General features: G+C 39.7%; 1 long non-coding RNA gene across 1 annotated transcript; it reads right to left on the bottom strand.

The window, feature by feature from the left end:
- Positions 1 to 422: 422 nt before the first annotated feature.
- On the bottom strand, positions 423 to 6103 carry LOC142140407 (uncharacterized). The gene is made up of 3 exons (XR_012688459.1): positions 6041 to 6103; positions 2037 to 2127; positions 423 to 679 (listed from the first exon to the last, which is right to left on the bottom strand). It is a non-coding gene; the product is annotated as an uncharacterized LOC142140407 (long non-coding RNA).
- Positions 6104 to 9479: the final 3376 nt, after the last annotated feature.

Genomic DNA, 9479 nt, shown 5'->3' with positions numbered 1-9479 from the left:
TGGACAGAAGAGGGAGGTGATCATATGAGGGTAAAACCTAAAGAAAAGACTGCTGGATTCAGGTACCTCTGGCAGGTAAGTTACTGTGTGAATATGTAAACCATTCTAATGTGCATATTTTTGTGTGTCCACTTCATGGTGGATGGAGTGAAGGAATTCTGTATAAAATGCACCTACCAGTGGAGTGGAACATATGTGGGAGACTGTTACAAATCTGCTGCCTGGTCATATTTGTTTACTTTTATCCCTGAATACCTTCACTATAAAATACACAGCACTCTTTAACAGCATTGACAGTGAATATAGTAGATTGTAGTATTTGAATAAATTGTTATAATGAGGAACTGCATGCACTGTTGTATACATAGATTTCATAATCACAATAGGGGACCAGGAACTCACATAATAAAAAACAGTACACATTATATAAGGTTGATGCATATTTGGAAATGTTTATTGCTACATTTACCATGAAAGAAAAATATTTCACATGATGTTATAGCGCAATAATCAAGAAAAATATGTATTTCTCAACTTGAAATCTTAGACAGTCTTCTCAACCGTCCCAAGCAAGTTACCAAGCAAATCCTTTTTTTCTCTTGTATCAGCATCGTCAGGATCGTATGCATCATCATCTTGTACCTCCGGTTCCTCAGTCTCCTTCTGGTCTTCATATTCCCTAGACCAAGGAGAAAAAAAGTCATAGTGAGCAAATACAGTAATTTCAAATCAAAATTAAAACCATGACACGGGGGTAATCATTTTTGGTGAAGTGTCACTTTTTAAGTAACATTTGATAGATGAAAATAACAAATGATGTTTGATGACAGTGAATAGAAAAAAATCATTTAAATATGGTAGATGAAAGAGAATGAATAAATCAAAACTACAAGCAACTGAATGAAAATAAAAAGCATAATTTGATGAAAACAAAAGAAAAGGGACATTTTATGGAAGAAAATTGATGTTTGGTAAACAATAATTGATATTTCTGAGTAAGAAAAAGAGATAAGGCCTATATATTAATCTGCAATGATAGGGCTGATTTTATAACTTAGTGATAGAAAATAGTTTATCACCACAATTTACTAAGGTAATGTCGCCTAGGCAGCTTAGTGATAACTTACTGCTTCGCCGGGCCAGTCTCCAAGGACATGTAACGCTGCAATCCTTGTTTAATAGAATTCTGCATGCAAAGCTGGAGAATATTATTGCTGCAGCGGTTACCTCTAATGATAGCAATGCTATCACTGGTGCTAACCCCTTGAGAGATAGTGAGAAGTCCTAACACCTTTCTTATTCACGTCCTAGCAGAATGTTTGTCTATATATTGGACTCACAGTTTATTAGAGGTTTGCACTCTGCAACTGAAACAAATAATAGACCAGAAGAATCGCCTGATTGCTACGGATATGATACCAAAACTGTATGCTGTACATTTATAATCATCATCATTTATTTATTTATATAGCGCCACTAATTCTGCAGCGCTGTACAGAGAACTCACATAAGTCCCTGCCCCATTGGAGCTTACAGTCTAAATTCCCTAACATACATACACCAACACACAGACAGACTAGGCTCAATTTGATAGCAGCCAATTAACTTACTAGTATGTTTTTGGATTGTGGGAGAAAAACAGAGTACCCAGAGGAAACCCACGCAAACACAGGCAGAACATACAAACTACACACAGATAAGGCCATTGTCGGAAATTGAAGTCATGACCCCAGTGTTTTGAGGCAGAAGTGCCAACCACTAAGTCATCGTGCTATCCAATTGGTACCAATTCGTACATTCGAGTATTTATAGCTTTCCATAAACACCAGTTAGCCTTTTTAATTAATTTCACTGATTGTAGTTTTAAACATTACATAAAACCAAAGTACAACAGAAAAATAATAAAATACTCTTGTGACAATATGCGTTATAAGCTATCTTCTACATTTTCACAATGAAATAAGCTGAGTTTAAACTGAAAGGAGCTGAACTTAAATGCACAAACATAGTGTTGTTCAATAAATATGTCAACTCACTGTTCTGCTGTCCCAAGTTGTACAAGGCAGGTCAAGGCCAGAACTGTCAGAAGTATTTTCAATGTTGGCATCATCTTCGGCTTCTAGAAATCTGTTTAATAACACAGTGAAATTATTTTATACAAGTATACAAAATGTACAAGTTATTTCATCATCCCCATACCGAATAAGTGTAGACTTATTTATTTTGTTGAATATAGGAATAGGAATTAACACTTTGTTAGATACACTGTCTAATAAACATTATCTAACATGTATCTTATTCTGCACAGTCATCTATGCCTATTGTCCAACCTCACATTATATGCCCAAGGCAGTGAATTGAACTGATTAGTATGGGGAGTTCTTAATGCTTGTTAATTAAAAAACTTATGACAGCATGTTTGTGTCACACAGGCTGGTTGTAGATAGATAATTGCGTGTACCTGGCCCACTGAAAATGGAGGTGAAAAGTCATGTCTAGATACACTCTGATAGTGAGCATAGCTAACTATTTTTTTAGACATAGAATATAGTTTATATTTCTATCAGTTAACTTAAGAGCCATTTAAAATAGAGCAGTCACCAAATTTCAAGTACAGATTAAATATTTTAATGAGTTTTGGTAAATGCAATGTTTACTTGATGCAATGTAAATTTGAAGCTGTTCATCGTCATAAAAAAATCTGACACTTCACTCTTCACTTCTACTTTTCAATCTCACAGAGGTGAGTCCCAGCAATCCAGAGTTGGGTTGTATAGGACGAGAGGTGAGGTCACCCTTATTAGCTAAACATCTTTGATAGGAATCAGTAAGACAAATATCTACTCTGTAAAGTGAAGCTACAACCTATTGTTCTGTTGAGGGCATTAGGCAGGCACTGAGTGGTTGTCCACAGACCAATGACAGCTGAGGTGACAGTATGAACACTCATCACTTCCTGTGTCACAAGATGGCAGGCAGTCTGTGGATGCATTGGTTATGTGGAACCCAAACCTGCTATGCGGCAAGGCCACACTTTTGTGCACCAGACCACATGACCAGAGTTGTTTACTCAAACTTGTTGCAAATGGGGAAGTTATTTACATTTTGGGGTATGTCTTTGATCTGTAGCTTTTTAAAACTATTTTTTTAAGGTTTGTACATGAATTAGTAAAAGTCCAGTTCTTTTTTGAGTTTCACCCATTCTAAATCATAATCCTGTCTTCTTCACTGGATCATTAATCCATCCAGCACACTGAAGATATTCTACAATCTTGTCCTCATACCTTGTATAATGTCCAGCTCTGATTACTCCACAACTTTTAATCATAGTAATGTTTTAATTGGTATTTATATATAACAGCATAATTTCTTTTACTAAGAGACCTGTTTCTAATATGCTATATGTACATTCTGCATTGCTCTTTTATTATAGCAATCACCCTGCACATGATTTAAATCCTAAATATATACTAGAGATGAGCGGTACAAATTCTGTCTAATCCAACAGATCCGGGTTTTGGAAATCAGAGGCAGTACACGTTCCACCTTGGTTTAGTGCGCAAAATTCGGATCTCAAAGCGTAATTTCCGTGAAAATTTCAAATTTTGCGAGGGGCAGTATCAGTGAGTGTGACATCTGAAGTATTTAGTGGAGAAAAAATATGGTGTTGTGCTGTATGACTGTGAGCAGCACCTTCCAAAACACAAAAGTCGACAACATCAGGTGATTTACCCAAAAGAACCCTGAGGAAGGCTTCCACAGTTGAGACTGAAATGCTTTGGTGACATTAACTTGACTATTTAGTAATTGGATTATTGTTCCGTATCCGGCACTAGACAGAATCAGCGAACAGCACTGACTGTGGGAAACAGAGAATCACGCATACGCATGGGCAACGACATAAGCAGGGTGAGCAGAGGACACTTAATACATCTGAAAGGCAAGAGACAGCGCGCGGACAAGCGGAACGATGGTCGGGACCCAACAAGATCAGGGCATCACACCTGTAAGTAAGGTCTTGTTTTACCATCTGCCTGATTGTTAAGACCTCTGCATCGACTATTGACTTGCGTCTAAACTGACAGATATTAGGACACTACCCCTTTTGTGCCCAGCTGAATAATTACTTCCTTTGGACTGTATATCTGGTTTGGACTATCGCTTTGGACAGGATATACTTGAGGCCACCTTTGGTTACTGACATTTGGAAGTTGATAGAGAATAAGAGATTATGTTGTTTATTCTTATCTTTTTATGCGGAGGTAATCATCCATATTACAGAATATTGGATGTGTGTATGTTTTTAAATTGTGATTGGATTGCATTTGAATAATTGATCCTATTGTACACAGCATGTTATCACATAATAAATAATGATTTATTTACATTGTACTTATCATGTCCTAAATAATTCAGCACACCATAGAAAAGGTATCATAGGTGTAGCACTGATTTATGTTGTATTATGTAAAGGTTTTAGAGGAGGGACACTCTAGTATCAACAGCTCCCTCGGTACGAATCAACTCAACAGACATCCTTAATGGAATACCAGAGCGAGAAATTTTTATCTATACCACAATTCAGGTGTCAAGAGTATTAGTTTCACAATTCACATTTGGACAGTGTCACGAGCCGCTGTCGCCATGGCCCGTCTGCTCTTTCTGCTGTGCGTCACGACTGTTGCCAACACAGCTGTCAAGAGAAAAGCTGATTGGATATTGCCATTATTTAAGGGAGGGAGGGTTTAGCCTCCCTGCCAGTTATAGGTTCAGAATCACTGTTTTGCTGATCTGCTTGCTTCCTGACACTATCAGTTCCTATCTGATTACCTTCTGTTGTGATCCATGCCTGTTTACCGCATTCTGCTATTGTGCTTGTGACCCTGACATCTGCCTGACTACCGGATTCTGCTTGAAAGCCCGTTGCCCTGACCACTGCCTGACTACCAGACTCTGCTTGAACGCCAGTTGCCCTGACCACTGCCAGCTTCTGGATTCTGCTTGTCCGCCGGTTGCCTTGTTTCACCCTGGACTCGTCTGGTCTCTAGATACCCTCCTACCACCGACACTGTGTTTGCCAAATTTCAGCACCTACTACTTAGAGTTTAAGACTTGGGGGCATCTGAATACCTGTGAGGAATACTCGCTCTATAGGAAAGGCAGCTGCAATAGGCGAAGAACTCTTCTACCAGTTCTAGGAGTTTATGTTTGGGATGCTGGCCTAACAGACAGTAATGACCTCTTCTTCTGTCTTGTAGCTTGACTGTCAATTATGGATGCCCTCTAACATTAAAAATGTATTGTGTGCATAGCCTTTAAATATTTTTTTTCAGGATGCAGTTCACCTTCGTTTATCTATTTGTTGAAATAACTACTGATGCTGCTATCCAAATAATGACCTCTTACTCTTACTACTCATGTCAATCTGTTGGGAAAACTCAGGAATGTAATTTTTAGCATTCAGCGACAGCATGTAGATAATTTATGCACCCTGTTGCGCCACTATATTTCATAGGTATTGTATATTTGACTAAACTGTCATGCATTTGAGCCGAAGATTTGTCACTAATTTTAGCCAGTAGCTTACAGCAGCATTTGGCCGAAAATTGTGAAAATTTGAACAGTTATGAGGAGACCATTAGAAAATAGACTGTAAATGACTGGTATTACTATAAATAGTATTGTAGGAGCAAAATATGCACATTGGTTTCAAGTACCACTACTGTAACAGACTAAGGACCAATTGTATCATCAACAATATACTTTCACAGGACTTAAATCCTTCACCTCCATTTTTCTACTCCAGCCAGAGTGGTCAATCTTACATTTTATATCTGTTTTAATAAAAATAAGATTATGTTCAGTATTATAAGTTTCTTACTATTGAAAATAGTAACAAAACTAAAATATCCTAACCAACCAGTATTTATTACTACACTCCATGTTCTAATATAAATATCAAATATATTAACTGTACTACAGTAAGCTATATTCCAGTACATTAAATACAAAGAATAACAAGAATATAAGCCAAACTTACTCAACTTCTGATGTTAGCTCAAGCTTCTTTTTCCAAATGTGTTGAATGTTCATTATTTCAGCTTTTTATATTGTCGGGGTAAAATGTATTCAGCTTTTGGCTATTTGACTTTCACATATAAGTCACAAGAAGCTGGTATGATAACAATAATGTGATTAATCATGATACGGTGAGAACAGGAGCTCCATCCTGTTCTCACAGGATATCATATCTCTGAAGCTTCAGTTCTCCTGCAATTGGACAGACATAGCTTGTGCTGGTAAAGGATTTTTGAAGAGTGAAACATCACTTCATATTCTAACCTACAACCACTTTAAGACCAGACAAGTCATCAATTTAAACTTTTTTAGCTTTTCTCCAAAAATACTGCTTAGTTTATCTTAAATCTATTACACTGGTTGAAGTGCACCTTTCTGCAAAAGTGCAACTAGAAGCTCATAAATACATTCTATAAAAATATAGAATGAGGCAAAACCTCTACTACCTCAAGGATTAAATCAAGCCAAGCAGGGAGCTCCCCTTAATCATACCTTTACTAGCCTTTTATCTCATTAAAATAATGTTATTCTGAAAAATGATATCTCATTTTTATATGTAGGTGCATGAGTAGGCATACTGATGTACCTTAGCCACACTCAATAATGAATGTCCCAGGTCCACATCAACTTCTCCGAGCAGATGATGACAACATTTCTGGCCTTTAAATTTCTCATCCGTGAATACAGGTGCATTTGCACAAAAGTAAGTACATACTGCAAGAATGGAAGGCTACTCTGCTAAATCACACGTTCAGTAAGCACCATACTACATACATCAAAGCACACTGACAAAGTCTATCAAGTATATAAACTTTGCAGATTACATTGCTTGGCATCTCAGTACATTTAAACTCTAGAATGGCCAGAATGCATCCCAATTGAGATCAAAAGGTTTCACTGTCCATTTTGGTACAAGAGGTCAGGTCCTCACAATTTATAGGATTACATTTGTCAACCACATATCTCCTCTGTAAAGGAGAACATTGTAAGAAATATTCCAAACAGAACCAGCTCAAGGTCAGTAGGTACCCTTGGCATGCCCATCTCCTCAGATGCTGTGCACCCCTCTACCTTCCTTCTTACCTTAGCAGATGAGAGATAGTAAGGGGGATGACATCTTCTGCACCGGTCAGACTGGAAGTGGGGCTAGGCTGTGGAATCATAGTCCAGTGCAGGGCTTTCAGCCCACCAATGGCATGGAGGAGTTTCAACCAGTTTCTCAATTAAGAAGTGCATTGGAGTATTATGTTTCACATTCAGTGTTTTCAGCGTCCCCTAATCCTCTAAATCGTTTTGCCATAGGTTACCATCTAGGTTTGCGTAATGGTAGCACTGGCCCTAGTGACATATTGTAGTTTACAAAATAATTCTGTCCTATATGACCAGAAGAGTCATAGAAGAGGGTTGGTTCAAGGCAAATAGGGTTTACTATGACATACTAGACTCAAATTGTCACGAGCCGCGACTTGCTCACTCCTGTCCCCTGCGTCCCGGCTGTCTCCTTGACGACCGGGACGTCACTTCCAGTTTCCGGCCTGGCCGGACGCCAATGTTCAAAGTGCTGCTTCCTAGCAATACAGGGCAGAAGGGCGCGAGCGCATTAATTAGTAAAGCCTGCGGACTAATTAGGGTTTATAAGTTTTATTTAAATAAGCAATTTGGGGGTCTGATCATGTGATCCTCCTCCTTGTTCCTGAATGGCTACATTTAGTATTTAAGGGAGGGAGGGCTTAGCCTCCCTGCTGGTTATAGCGTTTATTCCCTGTGGATAGCTGACCTGCTGTGTGCTGTGTTTCAGACTCCTGATAGGTTACCTGTTGTGAACTTGGCTTTGTTTTGGACCTGCTTGAACTCTGATTGCCCTGACCCCTGCTTGTTATTTGGATAACCCTGCTTGCTGCCAGCCCTGACCCATTGGCCTCTTTATGACTACTCTGTTTGCTTCGGACCCCTGACCTCGGCTTACATCTGACCACCTGTTATTATCTAGATTCCTTCCTCAGGCCTTGCAGCTGCGGTTTTGCTAATAAACTTACACTACTATAGCATTAAGACCTGGGGGCATCCGAGTACCTGTGAGCACATCAAGCTCTACGTGAAAGGTGGCTGTTATAGGCGAAGACCTCTACCACTTGTTCTGTAAATTTAGTATGAGACCGATCAGCCTAACGCAAATATGCAAATAAATGCAATAATAAATATAATAATTATTTTTCTCACTAATTATTACATAGCTATTTTACTCTCTATTTTTGTTTTCTTTTTACCGTGCCTCCTGGAATGAAGTGAGTTATATTTTCCTCCATCCCAAGAACTAAACGAGATTCCTGAAATACATAAAATACTTTTTATGTATCTTGTCTTGTGGACTTGCATAACCAGCTCAATGCACCTTGTATTATGCCTTATGTTATACTTTTGCCTTCCAATCATGCCTAATGTCACTGTCTAATCTAACTGTTTCTCTAAACATACCCATTTGGTTTCTCTGCTGTCCTTACTGCTTCCTATTCCTTGGCTCATGCTTTACATCTTTTCCTCCTTCTACCGCTTCACTCTCTCGCTTCACTCACCTTTCCTTCTCTCACCATTTCCTCACTTCACTTGTTAGCCCTTACCATCCTTGATTTCTGGATTACTTTCAACTGTCTATTCCACACCTTCTCTAGCTTTATCATGATTTGCTCCTCTCTCATTTCTGTCCTCTCCCTCTATCCCCCTGCTTCCCCTGCCCAACCTTTCCATATTCTTCCTCCTCCTCACTTCCCCCCTCTCGCTTCCCATTCCCCTCCCTATTTCACTCCTCTCTTCTATTCTGTGCCTCTGTGCCCCTGATCTGACTCGATGCCCCCTCCACCATATTTCCCTTTCTCCTCCTTTTCCCCACTCACACCCTTTCCCTCTTGTCCCCTGCTGCTCTTCTCTCAGCGTCAGTCTGCTCCTACCTACCACATCCCTCTCTTTCCCCCTAGGTAATCTATTTCCTCATGTCACTCCTACCTTCTGCCTCTCCCATTCATAAACCCCCTTGTGACAGGATGGACCGCCTAGGCCACCCTGTCTGTTGTTGCTGGTAACCGGCTGGGCTTACTTTGCCACTGTTCCCTTTCGTTATTTCGAATACACCCCTCCTGCCGCAGTGGGAGGGACCTGCTGCCACCACTGAACTCCTTTATGGCACTCAGAACCACTTTCCTTCTGGGTAACTGTCACTGCTAGTGTACTCTAGTACTTGGGCTGGTAACTCCGGACCTCTTACTATAGATCTGGGTTGCTGTGGATGGATCCTCCCTGGCCTATCACACTGACCAGAGCTGCAGGCCACAGGCAGAGTGCTGGTACTGGAAAAGCTTGGGTCCAAACCTCAGAATCAACCGGAGAACGGATTAGATTTTAGGGTC

The sequence above is a fragment of the Mixophyes fleayi genome, chromosome 2, assembly GCF_038048845.1.
Source record: "Mixophyes fleayi isolate aMixFle1 chromosome 2, aMixFle1.hap1, whole genome shotgun sequence".
Taxonomy (NCBI): domain Eukaryota; kingdom Metazoa; phylum Chordata; class Amphibia; order Anura; family Limnodynastidae; genus Mixophyes; species Mixophyes fleayi.
The sequence above is the reverse complement of the archived record's forward strand: the minus strand, read 5'-3'. Positions and strand labels throughout refer to the sequence as shown.